General features: G+C 50.6%; 1 pseudogene across 1 annotated transcript; it reads left to right on the top strand.

The window, feature by feature from the left end:
• Positions 1-300: 300 nt before the first annotated feature.
• On the top strand, positions 301-25,860 carry LOC149329634 (phospholipid-transporting ATPase ABCA3-like; annotated as a pseudogene). Its single transcript, XR_016285430.1, has 13 exons — positions 301-1,813; positions 2,123-2,278; positions 9,419-9,649; positions 11,251-11,495; positions 12,804-12,967; positions 13,676-13,980; positions 15,132-15,301; positions 16,344-16,482; positions 18,768-19,110; positions 19,648-19,773; positions 20,649-20,779; positions 24,008-24,143; positions 24,603-25,860. The product of XR_016285430.1 is annotated as a phospholipid-transporting ATPase ABCA3-like (transcript).
• Positions 25,861-26,281: the final 421 nt, after the last annotated feature.

Below are 26,281 nucleotides of genomic sequence, written 5' to 3'. Positions count from 1 at the left end.
CTGAGAAATCCCCTGGCCCCGGGCGGTGAGCTTGTGCACAGCGGCTGTAGTCCTCTTCATCTGCTGGAAGGCCCTGGTCGCCGCGGGGCGGAAGGAGAGGCGCTGGTCGATTTCCAGGCCGAGGTACCGCGCGGAGCTCTTCCACGGCAGCGGCGTCCCAGCCAACGTCAGCGGCGCCAGGCGGGCGCATCTGCGAGCTCCGCAGGCCATGGCTACAGTCTTCTCCGCGCAAAGCGCCAGGCCGAGGCCCCGCAACCGGTCGCCGATAGCGTAAAGGGACCCCTGGAGACAGTCTCTCACGCGGGAAGCCTCGCCCGGAGGTCCCAAGCACCACAGAGCGATGTCGTCCGCGTATATGGAGATGTACACGCGGTGCCGGTTGCCTGTGGGCAGACAGCCCGGCACCGCCGACATCGCCACATTGAACAGGAACGGGGACAACACCGACCCCTGCGGCACGCCTAGATCCACCGGGCGGGGCTGAGAGAGAGCCGCTCCCACGCGCACGCGAATAGTGCGCGCGTTGAGGAACCCCTGCACATAACGCAACAGACGACCGGCCACGCCCGCCTCTTCCAGCCTCGCGAGAATTACCGCACGGTGGACGTTGTCAAACGCACTCGACACGTCGAGCAGCAAGAGCAGTGCTACCTGCCGCGCCGCCACGGCGTGCTCGAGTGCGGAGACAACGTCCGCGATTGAATCTGCCGCGCAGCGCATCCCGCGAAACCCTGTCTGACGCTCGTCGAACAAGTCCGCCTCCGCGGCCCGCGCATGCAGGCGTTGGAGCGCCATATGCTCCATCAGCTTGCATGCCGCCGACGTTAGCGCCACTGGCCGGTATCCGCTGAGCTCCCTGGGTGGGCGGCCTGGCTTCGGTATCGGGCAGACGACCGCTGTGCGCCACTCCTCAGGTATCACCCCGCGTTCCCACACCAGGTTGAGCTGCCGCAGGAGGACTTGACGTTGTTCCGCGTCCAGGTTGCGCAGCATCTGGTACGTAACCCCGTCTGGCCCGGGCGATGAGCGGCGGGTGCAGTGGTGCAGCGCGTCGTTCAGTTCCGCCGCTGTGAAGAGCGCGTTGCACGGGCCGTCATCCGGGGTGGGGGAAGAGTACCTGGCGTCAAAACTGGGGCCCGATGTCGTCACTGCACTGCTCGCGGGACGCTGTGGCGCAAATCGGTCAGCGAACTGCTCAGCCAGCTGTTGGTTTGTTTGGCCGCTCGAGATGGCGAGAGCGGCCAGGGGCTGAGGGTTCGCCTGAGGTGTAGTGATGCGCCGCAGGGTGGTGAAGAGCCGCCGCGAGCTGCGATCCTTCTCCATCGTGTTGCAGAGAGAAGCCCACTGCCGTCGACAGAGCTTGTTGGAGTGACGCCTTGCCGCTGCGTCCAGCCGATTGTAGACTGTCCAGTCTTCTGGCTTGTCCGTCTGTCGCGCCCTGCGCTCCGCCTTGTCCCTTTTGTCGCGCAGATCGAGCAGCTTATTGTCGGGTGTTGGCTGACCTGCCCGCACCTCTGCGCGACGCGTGGCTGCGAGGGCGCTCCGGACAAGACCGGTGAAGTAATCGGCGCCGGACGCAGCGGCGGCGTCCACCTCTTGGCGGAAGCGGCCCCAATTAACGATTGCGTACGTACGCATGGGGCGCGCCTCTTTAGCAGTGGGCTCTATGGTGATGGAGAAGTGATCCGAGCCCCAGAGTGATGGTGCACGACGCCAGGTCGCCTCGATGCCGCTGGACGCGAACGCAACGTCGATGCAGGAGCCTGACGATCCACGCCGTCGGAAGGTGGGCTGGCCAGTGTTGAGGGGAATGGTACGCGGCGCTAATTTTTTTTCTCTATCACTCCTCCATTTGTTTAAACACGACATTTAATTTCGATTTAAATTTGGAAAATCGGCCGCACAGGACAATAATTCGAAGTTTATAAGAATGCTAGGAACGTGAAGATCGAGTTCTCGCGGTAAAAAGACGAGTTCAGATTACTCTTTAGTGCACTTTTAATGCCTCCCGCTTAAGCGATCGTCTGCTTCCTTTCGTTTGTACTCGGATCAGTGTTTTTTTGCATTGAAAAGCATATCGCCCACAGTTAAGCTTCATCTTAGGCCATGGCCTCTCCGATAGGCAAAAGGGATTTCCAGAAGCAAAGTCCGGTTCGACGTCAACGAACTCATGGATGACATCGGGTTGTCCTTCTACCGGGCTCGCCGCGCCGATGACCTCACCCACAGCATTCAGCGCCTCCTCAGCACTGCCATCGCCTTCATGCCGTATCCGAACGTAAGTAGGCCCCTTATACTCATCGACTAGCCCTAGTAGACCCCCTGAAGACCGCCAGTGTCTGCACCTTTAAGAGACGCAGGACTCATGCATAGCATTTAAAAAAATCGAAACTGTTTTCACTGAGGTTAAGAAAAAAAGATCAGTGAAAACTATTTCTCACTCGTCACCGCACCACTAGATTTTTTTTTCCCTAGCTTCATTACCACAAAAAATATCTTCGATTGAAAATTACATTCCTCTCTACATCTCATGGCCTAGCAGATGCAGACCGCCTCACATCGAGCTCCCTCTCATCTGCCCCAACTGGCTGGAATTTTTGCCTATCGCCCCAAAATATCTTCAACATCGTTCCCGGCAAGTTCGCAGCTTTCACCCAACACTAATACTTACGGAATCAGACCTTTTTTCACCACGGAGCGCTCTTTTGAAAGTATGAAGCAGCAGACGCCACGGTAAGCCTACCACCGACGCCGCGTCCGCCACGCCACAACCTATGCAGGTGATGGAACTCGCCGAAGACGGCGTTGCCCGGTCACGTTTCCAGCCTCACCACAAGCCTTGCCTACTCCTGCATTGCTGCCCAAGATGACTCCACTTCAAGACGTTGATGACCCTACCCCATTCACCACGGTTATGCACGGCCGTAGAACCCGCAAGCTTCCCGAGCCACCCCGCCATCGACACACGCTCATCTCGATTGGCTTTCATCTCCCTGCCTCACTCATAGCTGCACCGGTGAGTCATATCTTCCACCTTATCACGACTGCCGCACACCTCGCTGACCACGCACGCGCCGAAATTACTGTCCACACCCGTTTGGACCAAAGGCTTATAATTCTTCGGACTAACTCCAACGACACTGCGAAACGCCTTCTCGGCGTTTCATCAGTCTCCAGCGTCTCAGCGGTCTTCGGCGGCTCATCGGGCCCCGGCGTCTCATCGGAAACCGGCGTCTCATCGCTTCCTAGTTCCACTACTCACCATCTAACCCCGTACGAACTCACCCCCGCAAACTCAGCCCGCGGAATATTCCGGATCGACCGCAGCGGGCTCACCCACTCCTAACTCCTGGCTGGCATCTCTTCCTGGACCGACACTATTATCGGTGTACGAATGATGGGATCCACAAACACTGTCCTGGTTACGTTTGAAGGCCGCACCGTCCCACACGAACTATCTACTTCGAACAAATAGCGTACCGCTGCTACCCACACCGTCCCCGGGCATTGTGCTGCCTTCGCTGCCTTCAGTATGGGCACAGACAGTTCCAATGCCCTTCCACCCAAGCCCTCTGTCCGACCTGTACGACCACCCTTGTCCACCCGAACGCTACCCATCCCTGTGCGCCCTGGTGCTTGCATTGCCAAAAGGACCACGTTACCTTCGCCGACACCTGCCCGGTCCGCAAGCAGCAGGATCAAGCCCGAGCACAGCCCTCTACAAAGGCGAAACCCCGTGACCCACCACCAAGCCATCTGTCGGGCAACAGCCCTGAAACCCCCGCAACCACTCCCCTGGCAGGCATCTTCCCTTCACCATTCACACTGCCACCACCAAGACCTATGCAGATATCCTGCAAGAACCTCCACGGCCACCAGCACAATGCTCCCTGACGCCCAACACTGCCGCACCAAGCCGACTCCAAGAACCTACTTCCACCCGGAGCCCATCCTCCAGTACGGATGCCGCCAGTGTCCTGAGCCAAGAACCACCAGCCTCGCGACAGCATTCAGGTGGGCCACTTCCCACTCCCTCAACTCCCCAACCCGCACCAGCACACTCCGTTACCCCCCCCCCCCCACAACAACCCGAGAAATCCGATACCCTAGCCCAGCTTCAACTTGACATGCAGGCCCTTGAGACACGCATGAACCACCTCGCCTCCCTCTTTGACACCATATCACAACGCCAAGAGGCCCTGGAACAACAAATACAGGCACAGACACTGCAGATAACTCAACTCACAGCTCTAGTCACTACACTCTCCAACGCCGCCGCCAGGCAGGCGGAATTCGTAGAACAAATTCAGCACACACTTACAGCCCTCTCCTCTCCATCTGACTCCCCACTCCTTAAAAAGAAAAAGCCCTGTGGCCGTCCTCAAAGCCCCCACCCAGAGGACATATCAGACTATGGCACGCCCCCCATTCCATAGCTTTCTCCAGTGGAACTGCCGATGCATCCGCACGGCACGTACGCCCCTTTTCCCAGCATCTCCTCACCCTTCCACACCCCCCCTCTGGTCTCCTACTCCAGGAAACCAGAGGCGAACGCACCCTCCCGGGATACAAAGCGATTCATGCGAGTTCTACGGATCGAACACCGCTGGTCTCAACATATATCCGAAGAGACCTCAAATTCTCAGTCCTCCAAATTCCTGATATACTCGCACAGCATCTAGTTGCCGTCGAGCTCTTCCTTGCACCTACATCCCCTCCCACCATTCTCGTTAACTTCTACAACCCCCCCAAACAGCATTCCCTTCTACCCCACCTTTTCGACTTCCTCCAAACCATCCCTTCCCCGCTCCTTGTGGCAGGCGACTTCAACGCACCACACACACAGTGGGGCTACACAACCACACAAAAAGCAGGGCGTTTGCTCCACGATCATATATACTCTCGACACTACTCTTTGCTGAATGACTTTTTACGCCCCACTAGACAGGGTTCCTCCTATCACAGAGACACCACACCCGACCTGACCTTCGCTCTATGCATACCACATGTTACTTGGCACAATACTGACACATACCTACTTAGCGACCATTCCATCCTTGTCATCAACATACCCACACAACACCCCCGACGCAGAGCGAAGGTGCGACACACTTCGTGGTCAGACTTTCGCCGGTTCTTACCCCCACCCCCATCTAACCCCTCCGACTACGCTTCATGGGTCGATGATCTCAGAAACACCCAGTCACGGGCAACACGTGAAATTTCTAATCCTACTCCCCGTGACAACCCTGATCCTCACCTTCTACGATTGTGGAAGCGGAGAAAACGTCTCCAACGCACATTTGCTACACAACCACACAACACACAGCTCCGCGACAGAATACAATCAATCCGCAACGACATTTTCTCCCACTGCAAGACACTCGACACCGAACACTGGACACGAACATGCGACCGCTTAGACGCAACTTTACATCAAAAATCATCCTGGTACCTTCTCCGCTCCCTTCTCGGACCTCAACCTCATCCCACACCCACTCTTGAACGCCTCTTCGCCTCCCATACTCCAACAGAGGTTTTCACTGACCTCCAAAAACTTTATTTCCCACCCACACAATCCTCTTTAAACTCACCATATCATGGTCCAGCCCTTCTCGCACTAGACATCCCCTTCACGCACACAGAACTTGACACAGCACTCGCACGCTGTAACACACACTCTGCCCCCGGTGCAGACAAAATCACATACAAAACTCTCAAGAGCCTTCCCCCCGAAGCCAACAAATTTCTTCTTAATGTCATCAACGACGCCTGGACCTCTGGCACCCTGCCAGTGGACTGGACATCGTCCCTGGTCTCATTCATACCGAAACCCAATAAACCCTCCAGCATCAATAACCTCCGTCCTATTTCCCTTACCTCCTGCGCGGGCAAGCTCATTGAGCACATGGTGCTTGCCCGCCTCACTTCCCATCTTCAAGCCACCGACTATCTCCCCCACACCCTCATTGGATTTCGCCGAGCACTATCCACCCAAGACCTTTTCCTTCTCCTTGAACACACTTTAACTCAAATGCCTCAGACACTGCGCAGGTCAAAGCCTTAGTAACTGTTGACATACGCAAGGCTTTCGACTACATACCACACGACCACATCCTCACCATACTAGCTGATACGCAGTGCGGACACAGCATGCACAATTACATAAGAGCTTTCCTCTCCCACCGCTCTGCCCGTATTCGCTGCCTCGACAAACTGTCTAACCTAATCCCACTCACTCGTGGCACTCCACAAGGTGCCGTCCTCTCTCCCATCCTCTTTAACCTAGGCATGGTCCCACTCGCCCGGGCCTTAGCCGATATTCCCAACCTTCATTTCGTCTTCTATGCAGATGATCTCACCTTGTGGGTCACCGCTGGCTCACCGGGAGAGGTCCAAACCACACTCCAACATGCACTTAACACCATTTCCTCACACCTCACCCAAGCGGGCCTGCAACCCGCTCCGGAGAAATCAGAACTTTTACTCATAACACGCAGTAAATATCAACGGATGATGAACCCCTCCATCTCCCTCACCCTTGCCGGACAGCGCATCCCCCGCGTCGAATCTTGTCGCATCCTGGGTATGCCACTCAACTCCAACACTTTCACCTCTACCATCAATCAGTCCATACGCACATGCCACTCAGTAACACACTTACTGCGCCGCGTAGATTTAAAACATGCCGGCCTCTCCGAGACACACGCCAGCAGCCTTGCTCAAGCGCTGGCTCTGAACAAATTCCTGTACTACATACCTTACTGCCCACTTACAAGTACACAACAAGACAAACTAACCCGGGCCCTCAATACACTATATAAAGCAACACTAGGACTCCCCCCTCAGGCTTCTACAGACACCCTGTACAGAACAGGCCTCTTCCACCCTCTTCAAGCCCTCCTTAACCTGCACCGGGAGAGACAAATCATCCGCCTGTCCAGTACACCAGCTGGCCGGTGGATACTTTCCCAGACTCCCTACACACCCATCTCTTTCCCAGACCCACCGCAGTCTCCGATCTATCCCCCTAACCTCCGCCTCGCACCCATTCCACGCAACATGTCCGCACACACACACGCAGGCCGCCGCCAGGCATACGCATACAACCACAAGCCACCTTTGGACGCTGCGGCGGTGGCCTACACAGACGCCTGTCTCACGGAAACAGCGGGCTCCACAGCAGCCTTCTTCCTCCACCCTTCCCTCTCTACAATCAGCACTCACACAACCGGTCCATACACCTCCCCACCCTCCACGCCCGCCCTAGAAATACACGGGATCGCCGATGCCATCACACACTTTGCCACCCTACCCCCCGCCCCCCAATACGTTGTCTATACAGACTCGCAGGCAGCTCTGCGTGCCTTCCATGAAAGAGCCCTCCCTTTCCCTACTCGATCGGCCTTAGATGCCGCCCTCTTAGCATTAAGTCCACGACCGGTGACCCTTCGGTGGATCCCTGGTCACATGGGCATCCCCGGCAATGAGCTGGCTCACCAGCTTGCCTGCGAAACTATACACCGGGCGCCGGGGATCCCATGGACGAGCCCACCGACGGAGCAGGCGGTCAGGGCTTACAAACGCACTGTCGACGAATACTACGCGCAGCAAAAATTGGATTTAGCTGATTTACCACCAGCGCACCCATCCTTATCGATCCGTGAAGCTCGCATTCTTCGCCGAATACAGTTTAATCTCCTACATACACCAGCCAAACTTTACCTATACCGGTACACTTCCACACCTCAGTGCCCTAACTGTCCACACACATATGCAGACATAGAACACTGCCTTACACAGTGCCACGCAGCCTTCCAGTCCCCCGCCTATCCTTTCCCCCCACCCCCACCGTGGCCCATCTGGCTCGCCTACCTGGATCTGAGACTGCAACGTGCCCTCGTCGCCTTGGCCCAGGATGTACTGAACGCCTAACAAAAAGGATGTTCGAATAAAAAAGTGTCACACCACCACCACCACATCTCATCGCATACACTAGACAATGTTTTTTTGTTTTTTACTTCCGAAAATAGATGACATGTTGCACCGGAACTACAGATCTTTAGTTGCAGGAAGGGAAAACTATATACGCGCACGGCAGTGGGATTCGAGCAGGTAAACACGACCAACGACCCCCTTCGGGAGCGTACCCGTGACGTCAATGTTTCAGTGAGTGGAAATCTCTGCCTGCTTGTCGGTCATGGGGACTCGATGCTAGTTGTGGCGTCACAGGAGCGAGAAATAGCTCAAAAAGCCGTCCCTACGCGGCACAAAAAGCCACTGGAGGTGTTTTGCTGGATCAATAGAGTTGCGAACTTCCTCCAGTTTTCTTCAAGGTAATTTTCTCAATTGTAATATATTTAAGTTAATTTACTTACTAACACCCACACTTCACCTTAGCAGCCGTATGACTGCGCTGGTCCCCACCGCCTGCTAAGTACCCAAGGCAGCTCTTTCGGACTGGCAGTGGTCCCGAGTTCTAAGCCCGGGCCAGGAGAAATTTTTCTTGGACTGACTCTGTAAAACAAAATTCGTAGCTTTACTTTTTAGCCGTATGGGTGGACTCGTGTGGATTAAGTTATTCGTATCTCTGAGCGCACGAGCCATTAGCTGCGTAGCAAGATGAACAAACTCTGAGAGCAGGTGCCAGATTCGAGGTGCTGCGTTCGCCTTTGAGCTAGACACATATCACGCGCACATACATTCAGTTTTGATGTGGTTGAGCTCATCTCCAAACATCCTCGGGAAATGATAGAGAAAGTAGTCCAAATCCCGTGTTAAGCCTGAAGTGCCCGCCAGTAGTTTGCACCGTGGCACGCGCTCTCCCTTACTGGCTACGTGAAGCCGATGAAATGAAGAACGGCTTCGTCTTGAAGGCTTGAGCGGGGCTTCTCTAAGGTGCTTATTCTCCTGCTAGAGAAGAGCGATCAGCACCAACGTTGTAGCGCAAAGTAAATGTGAAGATGTTGCCGAGAGCATAAGCGACAACGACGGCGAGATCCCAAAGTTCGTGTCCGTGAAGCAGACCAAAGGTACCCACGACGACAAGGCCTAAAAGGACATAACCCTGATCAAACGTAAACACCGACAAGACCTCGTGGTGTGTGTTTGAGAAGCCGTGGACCGTGTCTGCCAGGTCCAGAGGGCAAGCAAAATCTTGCTTCGCCACCGAGTCATTTTAGCGGCAATTTATTGACGCATCTTTTCATTGATGACCTCTGGTTCCTCAATGACCTCTCGCTCTTTCTTGGCCATCGATGGTCGCTCCACTAACGAAGTTAGAATCCTTAGTGAACGCGTGATATACTTAGTTATGAAGTTTGCCTACGCGCTTAGGCATCGCTTATCGCATTATCCTTGATGGCTGTTTAAAATTTATGGGTTTTAGAAAACTTTGTGGCACGCGCCTACTCATCAGGTGCAGATGATCCTCCTGGACGAGCCGACGCGAAACATGGACCCACGCAGCCGGCGGGAGATGTGGGAGCTCCTCTTCAAGATCCGCCGTTACAAGGGCGTCTTCCTCACCACCAGTGACTTCTCGGAGGCCGAGGCCCTAGCCGACCGTCTCGTTGTGATCCAACACGGGGAACTTAGCTTAGTCGGCTCGCCCGAGTACATCATGAGCCAGCTCGGCATGGGATACATGGTACGCCAGACATGGTCCTTCCTCCACTGTAAGCTTCTGATGGAGCGCCTCTGCTGACCACTGTTTTGACGCAGGGAGCACTGATTTCCGCGTGAAATGGCGTTGCAGCGTGTTTTCAGTAAGAAGAAAACGGGAAATTTTACAGCGAAAGCTGTTATAGCTTAGTTAAGAGCCATACACAGTGGGTACAATGGCGGAGTCGATGTCGCAGTTAGGCGTAACGCGCATTATTAATGGTTCTTGAAGAAAGGAAATAAAGGAATCCTGTCGCGGCGGCAGGGGCGAGACCCAGTCTTGTCTTACTGAACCCTCCGTTGGTTCTGAGGAAAGGAAAGGCGCATAACTGGCACAGTGGGCCAGTTATGCATCTTTCCTTTCCTTAGAACCAAGAGAGTCTGAACCCTCCGCTGCTTTTGAGAAAAGGAAAGGCGCATACCTGCCTCTTATTCTAGTAGAAGAATAGCGAGTTGGGCGAGTTGGTACCGGTTCATTATGCACCAACAGCGCGAAGTAGACGGGGACAACAGTGAAGACGACAAAACCAGCGCTCGTTTTGTCTTCACTGTTGTCCCCGTCGGCTTCGCGCTGTTGTTTCATAATCAATCTTATTAATGACCATATATGCATATAGCTAATGACCATATGTGCAGAATTATTCTCTACTCAACATTCATAGATCCCTGGGAGTCTTCATACCACTCCTGGCGCAGTGGTGCAGCGGTTAAGCGATGCGCCACTGCCCTGCGATTGCAGGCGCTGCGACCGATGGATCTTGTGCGACCGAGGTTGCTCTTGCTGAGAACCTCTAGCGACCAATCAGTAATTTAACCGCCACCTGCCACGGTGTCCACTTTGCTGACAATCCGGTAGGCAGGTTTTGATGACGCCGCAAGGTCGCGAGACCTAGATGGCCCACCGTCCTCCCAGGTCGCTTCTAGGCATTTTGTTGCGAAAGTACCTCTACGCCCACCGTTTCGCCACCTTGAGCCGTCGCCTAGCAACCGCAGCAGCCGCCGCCGCGCTTCGCCAGATGGCGCCGCCGCCGCCGGCTCTCGCTTCGCCAGTTGTGCGTAGTAGAGGGGGGGAGGGGGTGTCGCTTCGAAGGCAAATATAGATAGTTTTCACGTCACGTCACGGGCGCCATCTTTGGGTACTGTGACTAGCTTCCACAGTGTACGCAGGAACCGGTTTGCGATGGACGGGTTAACAAATCGCCGAGGCTCTCGCTGTGCTTTCGGGACCCAGAGATGGCGTCCACTATGACGTCAGTGAAAACTATGTATACGGTTTGCCTCAGTGTGTCTTCTTCGTGTATAAACAATAGAGCTTAACCAAAACGCCTAACCACAAGCGAATTCTGAGCGTAGCCAGGCAGCAGTTGCTTTCGCAACACATCCAAGTTTAACCAGAGCTAAACAACTGCAATTTTTTTTCATGGATTCGCTCACTGTCAGCGACGCTGGATTTTCTGCGACACAAGCTCCTTGAAGCTATCGCGTTAAAGCGCTGAAGGAGACACGTAGCTACATAGGAAGAAATACTGTTATTTTTTCTGTGGCTGTTCAAATTCACCTTTGCCTTTACACTGCCCTATTGCGCAGCTCTTGCTCCACAAGGGTCCCGGGTACAAGTCCAGAGGCGTGGAGACCGTGCTCCGCAAGCACCACTCAGGGGCGGAAAAGGTCGAAGACAAGCCGGGCATCGTCGTCTACCGGCTGACCGGCAGCTCCGACGCGCTGTCCACTCTGATGCGGGACCTCTTCGCCGACCTGGAAGACTCCAAGGCTAGACTGGGCGTTGCCATGATGGGCTTCATAGTCACCACACTAGAGGACATCCTGGAAGGGTGCGTTAGAGCAATGCCACCTAGGTTACTAGGTGGTATCAGTTAGAGCCGTAACTACATTCCCACCTTCTTCTAGCTCGGACCTCAAAGGAGTGCGTCCAATAATCCTAGAGCCAGAAGACTGGTTTGGTTTGGTTTATGGGGTTTAACGTCCCAAAGCGACTAAGGCTATGGAGACGACGCAGTGGAGGGCTCCGGAAATTTCGACCACCTGGGGTTCTTTAACGTGCACTGACATCGCACAGTACACGGGCCTCTATAATTTCTCCTCCAAAGAAATTCAACCGCCGCGGCCGGGATTGAACCCTCGTCTTTTGGGTCAGCAGCCGAGCACCATAACCACTGAGCCACCGCGGCGGCAAGACTGAAACGACGTTTGAATTGTGGGTTGCAAATTTGCAGAAAAAAGGCTATGAGTGCTAGCTTGTGCGAGGCGGAATTCAGCTGTTGCAATTGGCTTCGAAAGCCCCTGCCCACTGCTCGCTGTCTCGGCTCTGCTGTTCCAGGAGGCGCGCAGCCTTACGGTGTTTAAGCGCAGAAAGGTACAGCGTTAGTAGGAAATTGACGTAGCTAATAAAATATAGTGTATTCTTTCTCTGTCCGGTCTATTCACACAGTATACTAAAAAAAGTCTACATTATCTCCTTACGGAATGTGTCTTCATGTTGTGTCATTGATTGCTGCACTGATAGGGGTGCTTACTGACAGTGCCAATTGTGTAACTGCTGCGCTGGGTACTCAAAGCACTGTCTGATAGTATTCAGTGTAAAATACTTGAAACAGCTTGTAAATGCTATGCCTAATGCCGAGTTTCGGTTTGACCTTGGCAGACTATGCGGGACATGCAAATTTGATAACAGATAAACAATGACTGTTTAGGTAACAGAAAGAATTCCGTTGGGGTGCGCGAGTGGAAGATAATCTAGTGGGGAGATGGTTTTGGGAAGTTTTCTGGAATAGCCTGGCCTCAGCATCGAACAGCGCTTGTTGGACACCGGTGGGAGGGGCCATTCTCTTGAAGCCGACGCAACCTAACATTACAACGCTTACAGAAATTTCTTCAGTTTATAGAGTGCCCATAGACTTTTGCCAATGAAGTCTACAGACTGTCTATTGACAACCTATACTTATGTGACCATACACATTTAGTATACTTTTTTCTATAAACGGTCTTTACACTGCAAATATACAAAAGGAAATATCTACGGGAAGGCAATAGTTTATAAGAAGTCTATTAGAAAGTCTATAGACGATTTTAAAAGCGGATGATGAAGATGCGTGATGGCCGTCATATTCTCTCCTTCACAGCATCCACGAACAACACTCACTTGGGCGCTCCAAACGCGTCGCCAACAAGCGTCTCAGCTCCTCTGCTCTTACGGTAAAAGAGGCCGTGTCTCGCTTGAAGTCTGACATGAGCAGCCTGGAGTCGCGGTTAGAGCCTGAGAAGCCACGTCCAGGTGAGAGAAAATGTTCGACGCAAAACCACGCACTGTCGATGGTTTGCAAAGATGTTCATATATGTTATTGCAGGGCATCGTAAGTGTGGCCAAACATTAATTAGGCTAGCCATGGTAAAACTTTGCTCGCCCAAGCATTCCCGTCATGAATTAAGCGCTCTTTAATAAGTTTTCACGTACGGTGGCACCCCTTTTCCCTCCTGGAAATTCAGAGACCTGCATGAAGCTTTCAGAACATAGCTGCTTCTCTGAAGGAACTGTGAGGACGGATAAGGGTTAGCCTGTATCAGCAGAGTACGACATTTTTACGGAGACTACGTCCATTTAAATCAGATGTTTTATAAGGTAGAAAAGACGAAAGAGTTAAAGCAGACTTTGGAGCTGGATTACATCACCATTCACTTCTAAACGATGACCACAGAGTCATTTTTGGTCTTGACATCGGAAGTTCGAATCTAGTGCCGGGATAAGAAGAAAGGTTTTGTTTTATATACAGTTCTGAATGAATGAATTTTGCTGGTAAACAATTCTTTGCGTAGCCACAGGAGCCAGAGAATCTATTCTTGATAGGAACAAAAATTGGATGGAGCTTTCCTCAGAGTCCCTTCCCGGGACCAGCACGAGCGGGGCGCATGATAAGGTTGCGGGAATCCGCTCTTGGGCGTGACGTCATCGTCGTCCTTCTCCCGTACATTGCGCGGCTGCAACATTTGGACGCAGTACTGGGCGGCGGCGACATTAGGGACGCCTTGCGAGCTCTGCGACACCGGACAGTCTTCGTGGAAGTCCCGACCAGGTCGAGGCTGCAGAGTCTGTTCCACAAGAGGTTCCTGCACTGGAAGCGCGCGTCTGTTCAACGCACCCTCCGTTGGCTGCTTCCCACGGGCCTGTTGCTCTTGGGCGGATACTGCGAGAGATCCATGTTGTACGGCACCCCCAGGCATGACGCGGCACTCACCTACGGCGTCCACAACATCGTCGCCGGCGCCGTCGGATTCTGTGGTGCCAAGGGCGGACGCTTCCAGGTGAGCGTTGCAGATGATCATCCAGAAACTCTTGATAGCACGAAGTGGTCAATGTGCAAGAGGGAAGCCTCAGTCCGCCCAACCGGTCCTTGGACTGGTCCCCTGTTTTTGGGAGTAATAAAAGAGATCACCACCACCTCAGTCCGCCAGCCAACGTTCCGACAGGTGGACCTGTCTTCGTTGGGGCCCAAGAGAGGACTAGTCCTCAACGTTTTCTAGCCGACTCACGCTTACCTCCGGCACATTCATTACACACCCTCTGCCCCTCCTTTACCGTATACTCTCAGGAGCTGTCACCGCACCTAGATTTCAGACCTCGGCATTTTACTCCATCTTTGCAGTAAACCGACGAGCACAACGCGGCGGACTGCATAAGCGGGCTCTCTCTCACGCATTCACAAGCCAACCACATGGGCCTGTACCCTGTCTCATTATACAGAACCGGACACAAATAGACCAGCACGATAAACCATACGAGTGTACATGACATATCCAGGGCCCGCTTGCACAAAACTCTTTAGTCCAGACTTACTCTAATCTCCAGGCTCAATAGAAATTCAGTGCAGTCTTAACCTTCCCTAGCAGTTAAGTCGCTTGCACGAAAGAAACTAGACTGGAACAAGACAGGAAATCAAGATTTGAATAAGGCTGGAACCAAGGCTGCATTCTAGCAGCCTTATAAATTGGATTGAACTGCTTTCTTTTCATGAGAGCATCACCTGTTTTCAATGAAGTGCAGAGAAAAAAGCTTTTACATTGGCATCACTGCTGGTCGTGCATGCTTACGGTGTTTATTGATGACGCGTGCCAAGGACCAGATTCATGGGGTGGTTACGCCATAGGTAAAGTCTGCCTTCAGAAAATAGGCTCCGGGATTTTTTGATGGACACTTATTTAATCTGCGCCATGCATGCTTACTGCTGGAGAAGAACCGAAACTGGGCGAGTTGGTGCAGCTTACTGCTGGCTCGCGAAAAACGATGGTTGAAATCTACATCGAAGTGTCGTGTATCGGAGGTTGTGACCGAGTAACTGGTGCGCGCACAAGAACAGTGTTATTTCCAGTGCAACCTTCGGCAAGGCGGTTCGTATCGCAAAGCAAAAGTCGTCACAAGCACAGAGCCACATGTTCCTCTTACGTCGTCTCTGCAGCAATTCATGGCCCAGAGCATGTGTCCAGTGCTAGAGGAGAACGGCGTGCGGTTGGAGACCATCGACCTAACTAATGTTGCTCCCCAGCTGCTCTCCATGGCGGACAGGGACGTCTACAGCTACGTTTTGCGCTACCAGATTGGCGCGGTATCGAGTGAATCGGCGTCCGTGTACGTAAGACGTTCTTTCTGGACAGAGAAAACATTTATATATGGCGTGATAGATGTCTTAATTAGTATAACTTGTACCTGCTAACCATGCAGCGCGTGCTGGCCTGCCACCGACGTATACAGTGCCGTTCTCATTTAAAAGAAACACTTAATTTGTACTATAGGAAATATCTCTGCATTTTTACACTGATTTGTTGTAAGATCTCTTCATGCGACTCTGTGAGCGAACATGTATTAAAAAAAATTCAGGGGGGCACTTTGATGACCTAAAGTGCGATGAGGCGAAAGCCTTTAGCGCGGTGTCGCTGCTTGTGTCACTGATGTGTGGTTAAGATGTTAAGTACAGAATTGTTTGTGACCCTTAAATGCTGGAGACACTGGAGGGCGTTTGGGAGGCATCCGTATGATTTATTTATTTATTTATTTATTTATTTGTTTATTTATTTATTTCTACCTCAAAGGCCCCATTGAAGGGGTATTACATGAGGAGGTGGAATACTCAGCAGAATATTTCTTCGATGGATGATTTGAATGATGATGAGTTGGTCAGATCCACGATGGCGTTTGGCAGGTCATTCCAGTCCCTTGCTGTATGAACAAAAAATGATGACAGATTCGCAGACGTGCGGGCAGGGGGAGGACAGACGGCCTTCGTGTTGTTGTGCCTCCTTCCAACACTCTCCAGCGCCCCAAACAAGGAGAACTACATATGCGTTGGCAGGAAGTAGCGTAGCCATTAGCACGCTCAGCTGCGAAGCGGAAGGATGGTGGTTCGAATCCCATCGTGCACAAATATTTGTTTTGTGGTCTGACTAGAAGAAGCGTGACACCTTTGCTGACAACCTTCTGCTGACAATCTTCTGTCGACAACGATGAGGCATTAAAGGTTTTCGCCTTAATAAATATTACTGACCTGTACCTGATCTGAAATCTTCGCTTTATTCAGTGCTGAAATAACGTTCCTGTTCTCCCTCTAAGTGTGAGCCTTACTGTGGGTACAAAATACTTGGAGCTTAGTATATATGGTTCACTGACAATACAGGATCACACTTTGGTTCAACGGACAGAACCCGCACTCGGCGTTGCTGGCCTTGAACCTTCTGCACACGGCACTCCTGCGCAACCTGACCGGACACAAGACCGCCGCCATTCGGTTCACGAATGCCCCGGACACCTTTCAGGCACGATGCCACGAACGCAGTCAAAGACGAATGCGAAAGTGATTGAGTAGAATGGGCCGTATTACACGAACTACCTAGTTGTGTAGCGCTCGTGTTATGTAGGCAGCCTTCCTATCTTATGCGAAGTTTTTACGATATTTATTCATTTGTGGATACCGTAAGCCTTGCCTTGGCAAGGACAAAACGGAGATAAAAGCATGCGCACGCACTATTATACGTTATATGTAAAATACATGAACTGTCACTACATGTGACCTCAATAATACGCGACTTCGATATTTCCTGTTGATATAATACACTATCAGATAGTACAGGTATAAATAGCATTAAGCAGGGAAATTACGACACTTGATAAGAGCGATAAGTCCGCAAAAATAATTAATACTCCGGCTCATACGCTCCATTATTTAAAGGTTTAAATAAAGGTTTAAAGGTATTGAGCGCACTTCAGTCGTTTGGTTTCTGCTTTGGCTAGGGTGGATGAATTAATTTTAAACAATGCAGCCTTTATTTTGAATTGTGCAAGTGCTGTCGTTGTTGTTTTTTCATTTCTGAGATGTAGCATTTCAGCTGGTCTCTCTGGAGTTTTTCTTGATTTGAAAATAAACTTTTTCTCTGCATTGCCCTGTTCTGCACCAAAGCTGAGTTTAGCTAAACTTAAGCCAGCTGGAACATGATTTCATACTATGTGATAAATGAAGTATACAATTGTTATTTGCTGTAGACAGTGTGCACATCGTCAAAAAGTTTGGGAAAGTTAAAGATCATACATCACACATGATTTGCACACCAAATAGCGGGTAACAGGAAATATGCCTCGCCCTGAATACACTAACAAACTTTCGTAAGAAATGTATCAATAATTTCCACATCCACACATTTACTCGCAAACCACTTGCACTGTTTAGTAGCCAAATGAAAAAAGGAAATTTAAGTGTGTCACAAAGCGATACAAATGATCCGACACATTATTGGTGAGTTAATCCTGGACGGCAGTTTACGCTCGTCTAGTAATAATAGTGGTAGTAACAATCAATCAACATCCCGACTGTCGGTCTTGGTGCTGATGCACTAATAACAAGGCAGCCAAACCAAAGAAACACAAAAAGCACAAACTGCGCTTATATGGCACGTGCACTAAAAGGCGATGTCACCATATAACAGCCGTTCTGAGAAAAGTAATAGGCGTTGTGGCGGTGGGGATGGGGGATGGTAGTGTTTGATTAAAAAAAATCAAGGAAGAAAAGAATGTTGCCGGCCGCTGCAGTTGCTATTTAACATCTTAAGCACACGAGCTGCAGCCGGCGAAGGTGAAAGAGAAAGCGAGAGGATAGCGAGTAGTAGTGTAAAGGGGAGCAATAGCAAGAAAGGACGGGGGACAGAAAGGGACACATCACAGCACACAACACAAAACAAAACGCAACGCAACGCAACGCAACACAACACAACACAAAACACAACGCAACGCAACACAACACGCAACAACACAACACAACGCAACGCAACCGCACCGCACCCTGTCTTTCCACTGGCCACTGTCTTTCGTCTGGCCACCTGATTGTGAGCAAACTGCCCACCGTGGCAGCTGGCGGTTAAGTTATTGGTCGCGAGAGGTTGCTCTGCAAGAACAATATGTATCTTGCAAGCACCACCGGTGGCAGTATCTGCCATCGCAGGGCAGTGGCACATCCCGTAAATGCTTCACCACTGCTCCGGGAGTGGTATGAGGACTCCCTGGGATCTGTGAATGTATGTAAAGAATGATCAATTCCGTCTATAGGCGCATTATCTCATTACCGCTATCGCGTCATACCGGTAAGGCGGAGCGTAAGTCCGATTTCGCCGATCTTTGTCTGAAGCCTCCTTGACCTTGAAAACCGAGGCTCTAACGGAACCCGAAGTGAAAACCGAAGAGCTGGCGAACCTAATTCGCATTTTACCTAACCACACCAAATTGTGCAGCATTTTTTGCCCTGCTTTTCTGGGTGGGCATTTGAAGAACGCTTTGAAGGCAGGAATGAAGAAGGTTAATGGGACTTGATAAGTGTAGGTACTTACTGAGTACGGTCTCTGATGCGTTAAAGTTGATTCTGAAGATGGCGCTATAGAGATCAACCTTAGCTATGAACCAATTAGCCCATACCAAAGTACTTCCTGACGCGTTCCACTTTTTCGACAACAGTGAAGTCTCAGCCCATCATACACCTGCGTAACAGAGACGCCCCTGCAGATGTTTTTGGTCGTGATCAACGGGAGTGTGGTGACCGTGGCGTGCTTTGGCGCAGGCCGAGGAGACCGCGGGCGTACTGCTGAGCTTCTTCCGCGAGTTCGAGCTGGGCGGGCCTCGGAGCCAGAATGCCGGCTACGTGGTGCACGTGGTGTTGGTGCGCGTGCTGTGCGCAGTGTTCGTGCCCACCGCGCTGTGCTACCACGCGGCCCACTTTGTGGTCGTGGTGCTGGGCGAGCGCGTGTCGGGTGCCAAGCACCAGCAGCTCATGACGGGCATCGGCGGCACCCTCTTCTGGCTGGGCCACCTCCTCTTCGACGGCTGCCGCGGAGTGCTGCACGCGTTCGCCTTCACCGCTGCCACAGCTTCCTTCCGCCCCTTCCTCAGCTGGATCTTCATCCGTGAGCCGCAACTTAGTTTTCACAGCGAGAGCTGTTATTTGCACGTTAGGCGAAATCGCGTTGTCGTCGTCGTCGTCCGCGCCCTCCTCATCTTTCTCCTCTCCTTCCTGCTCTCTCTCTCTTACGCCCTTTTCGCTCACTGGGCTTCTAGTGCAGGACACCCGCCTTATATGGATGTATACGCGAACATGCATGGCTGCGGTTGATGTACACGTGTCCTGCATCTAGCATCACACATCTTGACTATTAGTGTACACTATTACTCCAAATCTAAACATGTCATTCAGTTAACTTTAACCCTTTCCACTAACTCGAGTGCAGCGGCATAAACACTAAAGGTACTAGGAGATCCCAACCCGGAGTTAAGAAACGACCGTACTGGCACCAACATTCCGCGCTAACCAATCTTATGTGGTATTCCACATTACTACATGACTAAACGTCCGGCAATTTTTTTTTGCTTGTACTTTTATTAGCTTCTATGCACTGTCGTGAAGAGCCTTTACAAGCTTCGTTTTCGCTCTTTCTTCGTTTTAGATGCCATATTTGTCGTCTTCGTGTTGTATACTTTCGTGGCCATCAGTTTGGCCTACTTGTTCTCATTTTGGTTCGACAACGCATCCAACGCCTTCTACACGATAGCCACCATGTACCTCGTCGGAGGTGAGTTATTCTTGTCCAGGTACCATCTAGAAACGCCACTGAGACATCCACGTCCACAAAAAAGCGTCGCATTTTCCAAAAGTTCATAACGACAACACTGTAGTCGGTGGTTTATGTGAGACTGTGCATGCCAGAATAGTGTCCAGGCCATTTGGTTTAACGGCATGTTATGTAACGGTCCAATCGGATAGAAATCATTGAAGTTTCTTGGATTAGGGTCGAGTCCAGTCGAAAAGAACAGAATATTCTTTGTCGTCGCAACAATTTTTTGTAGTATTTTTGGCCATTAACTTTTTTTGGAGTGATGCCATTTTTTTTCTATAGTAAGGTGCTTTCCGTTGTACAGAACTACAGAAACGTACTAAAGGAAAATACTATAATGCTATATCAAAATATCCCGCTATGACAGAACAAAAATCATTTTGTCGTACTTTGGGCACGATTCTGTCATTCTTTTCAAATGAGAATGAACTGAATTTAAGAGTACGCAGTCGCACAAATCAGGTGGTGATGATGACATTTTTCAATGGCGAAAGGGCAGCTTTGGCCGAAGAGCGCACAGTAGAAGGTATTTTTCTATAACGTGAGGTGGAGACCAAATACCTGTTTCCAAGCATTTTACCTGTTTCCAAGCACAGAGTCTGCAGTCATTTTGCTGCGCTGGTCCGCGCTTCAGCGCATTACACACTATCACGTAGTGGACCGAGTCTATCCTTTTTTAGTTTTTTATGACTAGGCTTCAAGGTAATACCAGACGCGCCCTTTTGAGGTTTTTTTTCTTCCTCCACATCTTTACGAAATTGGCATAGGCGGTGGCGCCAGCTTTCTCCCTATAGGCAATGTCGAAAACTTCTATGACCACGTCGATTGCCCAGGAGTACTGGGTTCTCTGTTTTCCACTGCCACGGACCTGTACCTGTTCTCGCCGAGCGCGCAGGCCGGGATTCGGGGCCCTATAACGCTGCCTGTTCGCTGGGTGCCCACCTACCCCGTCACCAGAGGCATTGTGAGTGTGCATGTTCTGCAATGAGCGAGGATTTCTCGCCGTTTTGCTTCTTGTTCGTCGCAATCCATGGCGAAATCAGTAGTGCGCATCTAAGCGAAGAAAAACGCGGGCGAAAAGTGTTATAACTGGCACAGAGAGGCAATAATCACAACGATTGCGCGTATCATGACTGTCATCATCATCATCAGCCTGACTACGTCCATTGCAGGACAAAGGCCTCTCCCATGTCTCTCCAATTAACCCTGTCCTTTACCAGCTGCGGCCACTCTATTCCCGCAGACTTCTGAATCTCATCCGCCCACCTAACTTTCTGTAGCCCCATGATACGCTTGCCATCTCTTGGAATCTACTCCATTACTCTTAAAGACCAGTGGTTACTTTGCATTTACATTGCATGACCTGCCCAAGCCCATTCCTTCACGCGGCCCAAGCCGCGTTTGTTCCCTCACCCACCCACGTATATCTGCTGCCCGAAGAGGATACTGCATGGCAAGGTAGGCTTGGGTCCTCAGAAACATATGGACGAGCTGGCTTTGGCTGTGGGGTGTCATATATGCCGGAAAGGCTTTGGCCCCGAAGGGCATGTTTACGGGCAGACTTTTGCTCTGAAGGTCACGTGGACAGGGCAGCGTGGTCCCTGAATCACATGTGGCCAGGGCAGGCGTGATCCATGACGGACATGGGGACAGGGCTACGGGCCCTGAAGAACATGTGGTCAGGGCAACTTGGTTCCCAAATGACCTGTAGATAGTCACTCCCTTGGCGCACGCATGTGGTCGAGATGATGTGCGTCTATCTTTGCTTGGAGGCCAAGAATCTGACTTTCTCTTTCATTCAAATTTCTTGGTGCTGATTTAAAATCGATTGAATATTTATTCAGAAACCTGCCATGGTCCTATGCCAACGAGTTAACTACTTGCAGTATAATGAGCGCTTTACAAGTTTAGTGAGGTGCCGGTCTGGTTTTGCGCACGAAATAGCATTCATAAGTTAATTGGTTTCAAATTGGATAGCTTCAGGTTGACCAGACGAGTCATTGCGTCAGTTTTTAGCTGCTAACCTAAACATGTGAATATTTCGAAATTTGTTATCTGTCTAACAACTTTGTGATCGACTGCAAGAGGTGTGGTTCTCGATCTGTTGAGGAATCACTTGTATGGAGAGCTACTGATGCATAGCAATATTTGAAGCCTTGGCCATCAGTAACAAAAAGGGCATGTAAGTGCTCCAGTGTAGCAACAATACGGTCGTTAGAAAAGAAAAACAAACAAGATTTCACTGATTACTTGGTTGTTTTTGTATTTTTCTCTTTTCTTTCTTGCGTTGTTTGCACGTGCGAAGAGGAAGAACGGAAGAAACTTTTTCTATGTGACCTCAATGAGACCGGTCACGGATAAGGACGAGAAACAGCGAGCTACTATCAACTTCTCTATTACAGCGCTTTGTCTGATGTCATTCTCCATGTAGTCTTTTTGGCCAGCATCACAAGCGGTGACTCCTGCCTCCCCGGCATATTGTCAAGGGGTTGGGGGAATGCCATTTATTTATTTATTTATTTATTTATTTATTTATTTATTTATTTATTTATTTATTTATTTATTAATACTGCGATCTTGTACATAAGACATAGCAGGTGGGAAAAATGTGTTAAGATACAAAAATACAGACGCATACGAACAAACCAGAATTGCACATAGAAAATGAGCAAAAAAATACCGCGGCAAGGTCATCAACAACAATCATTTAAAGTGCTCTTCAAACAAATGCAATGATCTCTGCCTGACAACATCATCTGTGAGGTTATTCCGGAAAAGAAGAATATTTAAAACAATTAACTCGAGAATTTAATAGCGATTTCTAGTTTGGTACCCCGAGGAATAAGCAAGGATATTAGAGGCGTCAGCTTTGAAATTATTATTAATTAACTGAAAGAAAAATTTTAAGCGACATATGTGATTTATGCAAACAAGGGAAGAGGAATGAGGGGCTCGTTATAAATATGACAGAAGCCAACAGCCACAGAAACCAAGGGGCACACGGGATTTTTTTTAATTTATTTATTTAATTTGTGGTGTTGATAAATTTAGAATATTACTGAATATGTTATCGCTTAATGCTAATTGATTAGAAAAGCAGAAGAAAAAACAACCACATGCCGCCGGTGGGATCCGAACCCACGACCTCCGAAAACAACCACATGCCGCCGGTGGGATCCGAACCCACGATCTCCGAATTCGGAGGTCGTGGGTTCGGATCCCACCGGCGGCATGTGGTTGTTTTTTCTTCTGCTTTTCTAATCAATTAGAATTCGGAGATCGTGGGTTCGGATCCCACCGGCTGCATGTGGTTGTTTTTTCTTCTGCTTTTCTAATCAATTAGCATTAAGAGGTCGTGGGTTCGGATCCCACCGGCGGCATGTGGTTGTTTTTTCTTCTGCTTTTCTAATCAATTAGCATTAAGCGATAACATATTCAGTAATATTCTAAATTTATCAACACCACAAATTAAATAAATAAATTAAAAAAATCCCCTGTGCCCCTTGGTTTCTGTGGCTGTTGGCTTCTGTCATATGTGATTTCTGTTAGGAATAGAGGGTAAGGCGCTTTTTTTGAAGAAATCACTGACTGATGCTCGCCCGTAAGTGTTATATATAAACCTTACTGCTTTTTGGATAATAAAAGTTATTTTCTCCCTCCGCTTGGACTTTACAAAACTAAGCGCTGGATCCGCTCGAATCATGCAGCATTGACTATAGCCGCTTTAGCAGCCCTGCAGACTGCTCTCATACCACCGTCGTTCTGTAGGCAATGAGTTATTAAAGCCATAGCATTAGAAGCCTTATCGGAAAGATATGCCGTTTCAAGATAAATTCGCTGATTGGCTGGAGGGAAGTTACAACACCAGACCGGAACATTCCCATTGGCTCTTTAGCTCGAGGAAGTGGCGTCACCAAGCCGGTGAATTCCCATTGGCTATAATGAAGGGACGTCACCAGACGGGAGCATTCCCATTGAATAGAAACAAGTAACGTAACCAGTGCGGAGGTGACGTCACTTCCGGTGAAGGCATCTACAGCTGCTAATTAGGTCTTCATGTGACTTTCTTTCATGTATGTGTGCGGATAGATAGTTGTAGCTAGTCAGCGATGCTCGTCATGTGTCCTCTCTATGAAACCAGTTTATTGTGCTCTTCTGCTTCTTTCCTGCGGCACCTTTCATTGCTTTGCAGACCAAGCTCATCCTGCTCAGGAAGGAGAACACCATATTCTCAGAAGACGGCCTCTCGCTGAAGCAGTACTGCCGAGAAGACTTCGTGCGCTTCACGCAGAGGCTGGAGGAATGCTGCCCGCCGCTCAAGAACGCCCGTGCGTATTTTGCTGGCGTGCGTCATTCGTGGACGCTGTGTAATGTTACGTTTTCCCTGGTGTCAGAGCTTGTGGCCAAACACCAACAAATATACCGAAACAGCGCTTGGTCCATAACCATCCTAAGTTATACTTATTGGCGTGAGTTCAACGAGGCAGGTTGCCATAATTTATATAGCCGCAATGTTGCTGTTCCTCTTGCATTCGGTTCTTTCCTATTCGTTTCAGACCAGTTAGTCGAGTTCAGCTGTACTCAGTTCAGTCAAATCATTTGATTCCGATCTTGTAGGTCAATTGATTTGTTCAGTTGGAGATGAAGAGTCAGGTGTCAAAAGTCCTCACAATATGGCTAATGTAGCTTCCTGTAGATTCTGTACAGCTGAACGCAACCCTACCCACTGAGCCGGATTGTTCTATAACCTCGCGGTGCGAATAAATTATTAACACTGATCCCTGCAGATTCCGTCGACCAGCTACAGCCCTTCGGCGTGGGCCTGAATACGGGCTTTTACGAAATGTTTTCATGATGCTCGAGGGCGGATTCTGCTTTGTCCTGGTCAGCTTCCTCGATTCCGAGCTGTTGCAGCGCCTCTGGTCGCGTTTTGGGACCAGCGAACCCACCGCCCCAAGCAAACCGTTCCCGGACTCTTCGGATGACGAAGACGTCATGAAAGACAGGCAGCAGGTAGAGAACATCTACAACAAGCGCGACTTCGAACAACACGGGCTGCTCGTGAGACGTTTGAGCAAGACGCACGGCTTCTTTCGACCCCGCCTCGCGATCGACAACATCAGCTTCTCAGTGCCAAACCGCGAGTGTCTCGGCTTCGTTGGCGTCCTGGGAACCGGCAAGTCCACCCTGCTCGGCGTTCTCGGCGGCGAGCTGTTCCCGACGTCCGGGGACGCCTACATGGGTCCCATGTCCCTCACCTTCCACTACCGACAGTGGCTACGCAACGTCGGCTATGTTCCGTTTGCCGGGGGTCTCCTGGAGGCGCTAACGGGCCGAGAGATGATCTGCCTGCTTGCCGTGCTTCGCGGAGTCCAGGACGTGCCACGGATCACGAGGTCTCTTCTGCGCATCGTTGACCTCGCCGAACCGGATGCGGCCATCGGGTCGTACGCCGTGGGCGCCAGGATTCAGCTGTCCCTGGCCCTGGCGCTGATGGCCTTCCCCAGGCTATACCTCCTGGACCTTCCGGACTTGGACACGCAGACGCACTCGGTGGTACGACGGGTGCTGGAATCCCTTCGGCAGTTCAGCACCGTGGTATTGGCGTGCGAGCATCTTCACCACTACGAGAGCGCCTGCGACCGTATCGCCATCATTGCGGCCGGTCGCATCGAATGCATTGGCTCGGTGAAGGAACTCAGTGACAGGTACTGCCGCGGCACCACGATCACCGTGTACACGTTCCCTGACCGCAAGTCTGACCTGCAGCACCAGCGTCTTATCGCACTGGACATGGTGGACCACTTCCCGACGTGCACGCTGGTGCGATGCTACGAGGGCCTGCTGGAATTTCGAATTTTTGAGCCACTGGCCAGCCTGTGCGAGACGTTCGACCGCCTACTATTCCTCAAGCGGAAGCACAAGTTTCACTTTTTTTACGTCAGTGACACCACACTGGACCAGATATTTGCCATCCTCGGCCGCAAGCATGTTGGTCTTAAAGGCAGCGACTATGACGACTGCTTAGCATGGCGGCCGGAATAATAGTTATCATCCCTATACATAATCGCAATGTGGGTGTTTACAAACAGTGATGGTAGGACGATGTTTGGAAGTTTATATTTATTCATTTTCCAGATGAGCATTGTAGTTCTTTAATTAACGGCGTGCGCAATCTCCCTTTGGGTGGTCGCGCTATGTATGTATGTACGTATATATGTCTATTAACGTGGCGTCCTTTACTGAATCCCTTAAGCGTCGAGGTTGAGGAGTGCAAAGAAGAACTCTTAATTTTTTATTCAACAGCTGATCGGCTTTTGCAAAGACTACACCTATTCGCACAGTAAATTTGTTCGCTTAGACGACGCTGACAAACTGGCGTTTTGTCCTTGATCGGGTTTACAATTAGTGATGCGCCGTTTGTCAAGTCAAGTTGTTTGTTGTCAAGTTCTGTTAACACGTCTCT

The sequence above is a fragment of the Amblyomma mixtum genome, chromosome 9, assembly GCF_055824585.1.
Source record: "Amblyomma mixtum isolate Tamu chromosome 9, ASM5582458v1, whole genome shotgun sequence".
Classification (NCBI taxonomy): Eukaryota; Metazoa; Arthropoda; class Arachnida; order Ixodida; family Ixodidae; genus Amblyomma; species Amblyomma mixtum.
This window is presented reverse-complemented; position numbering and strand designations above follow the sequence as displayed.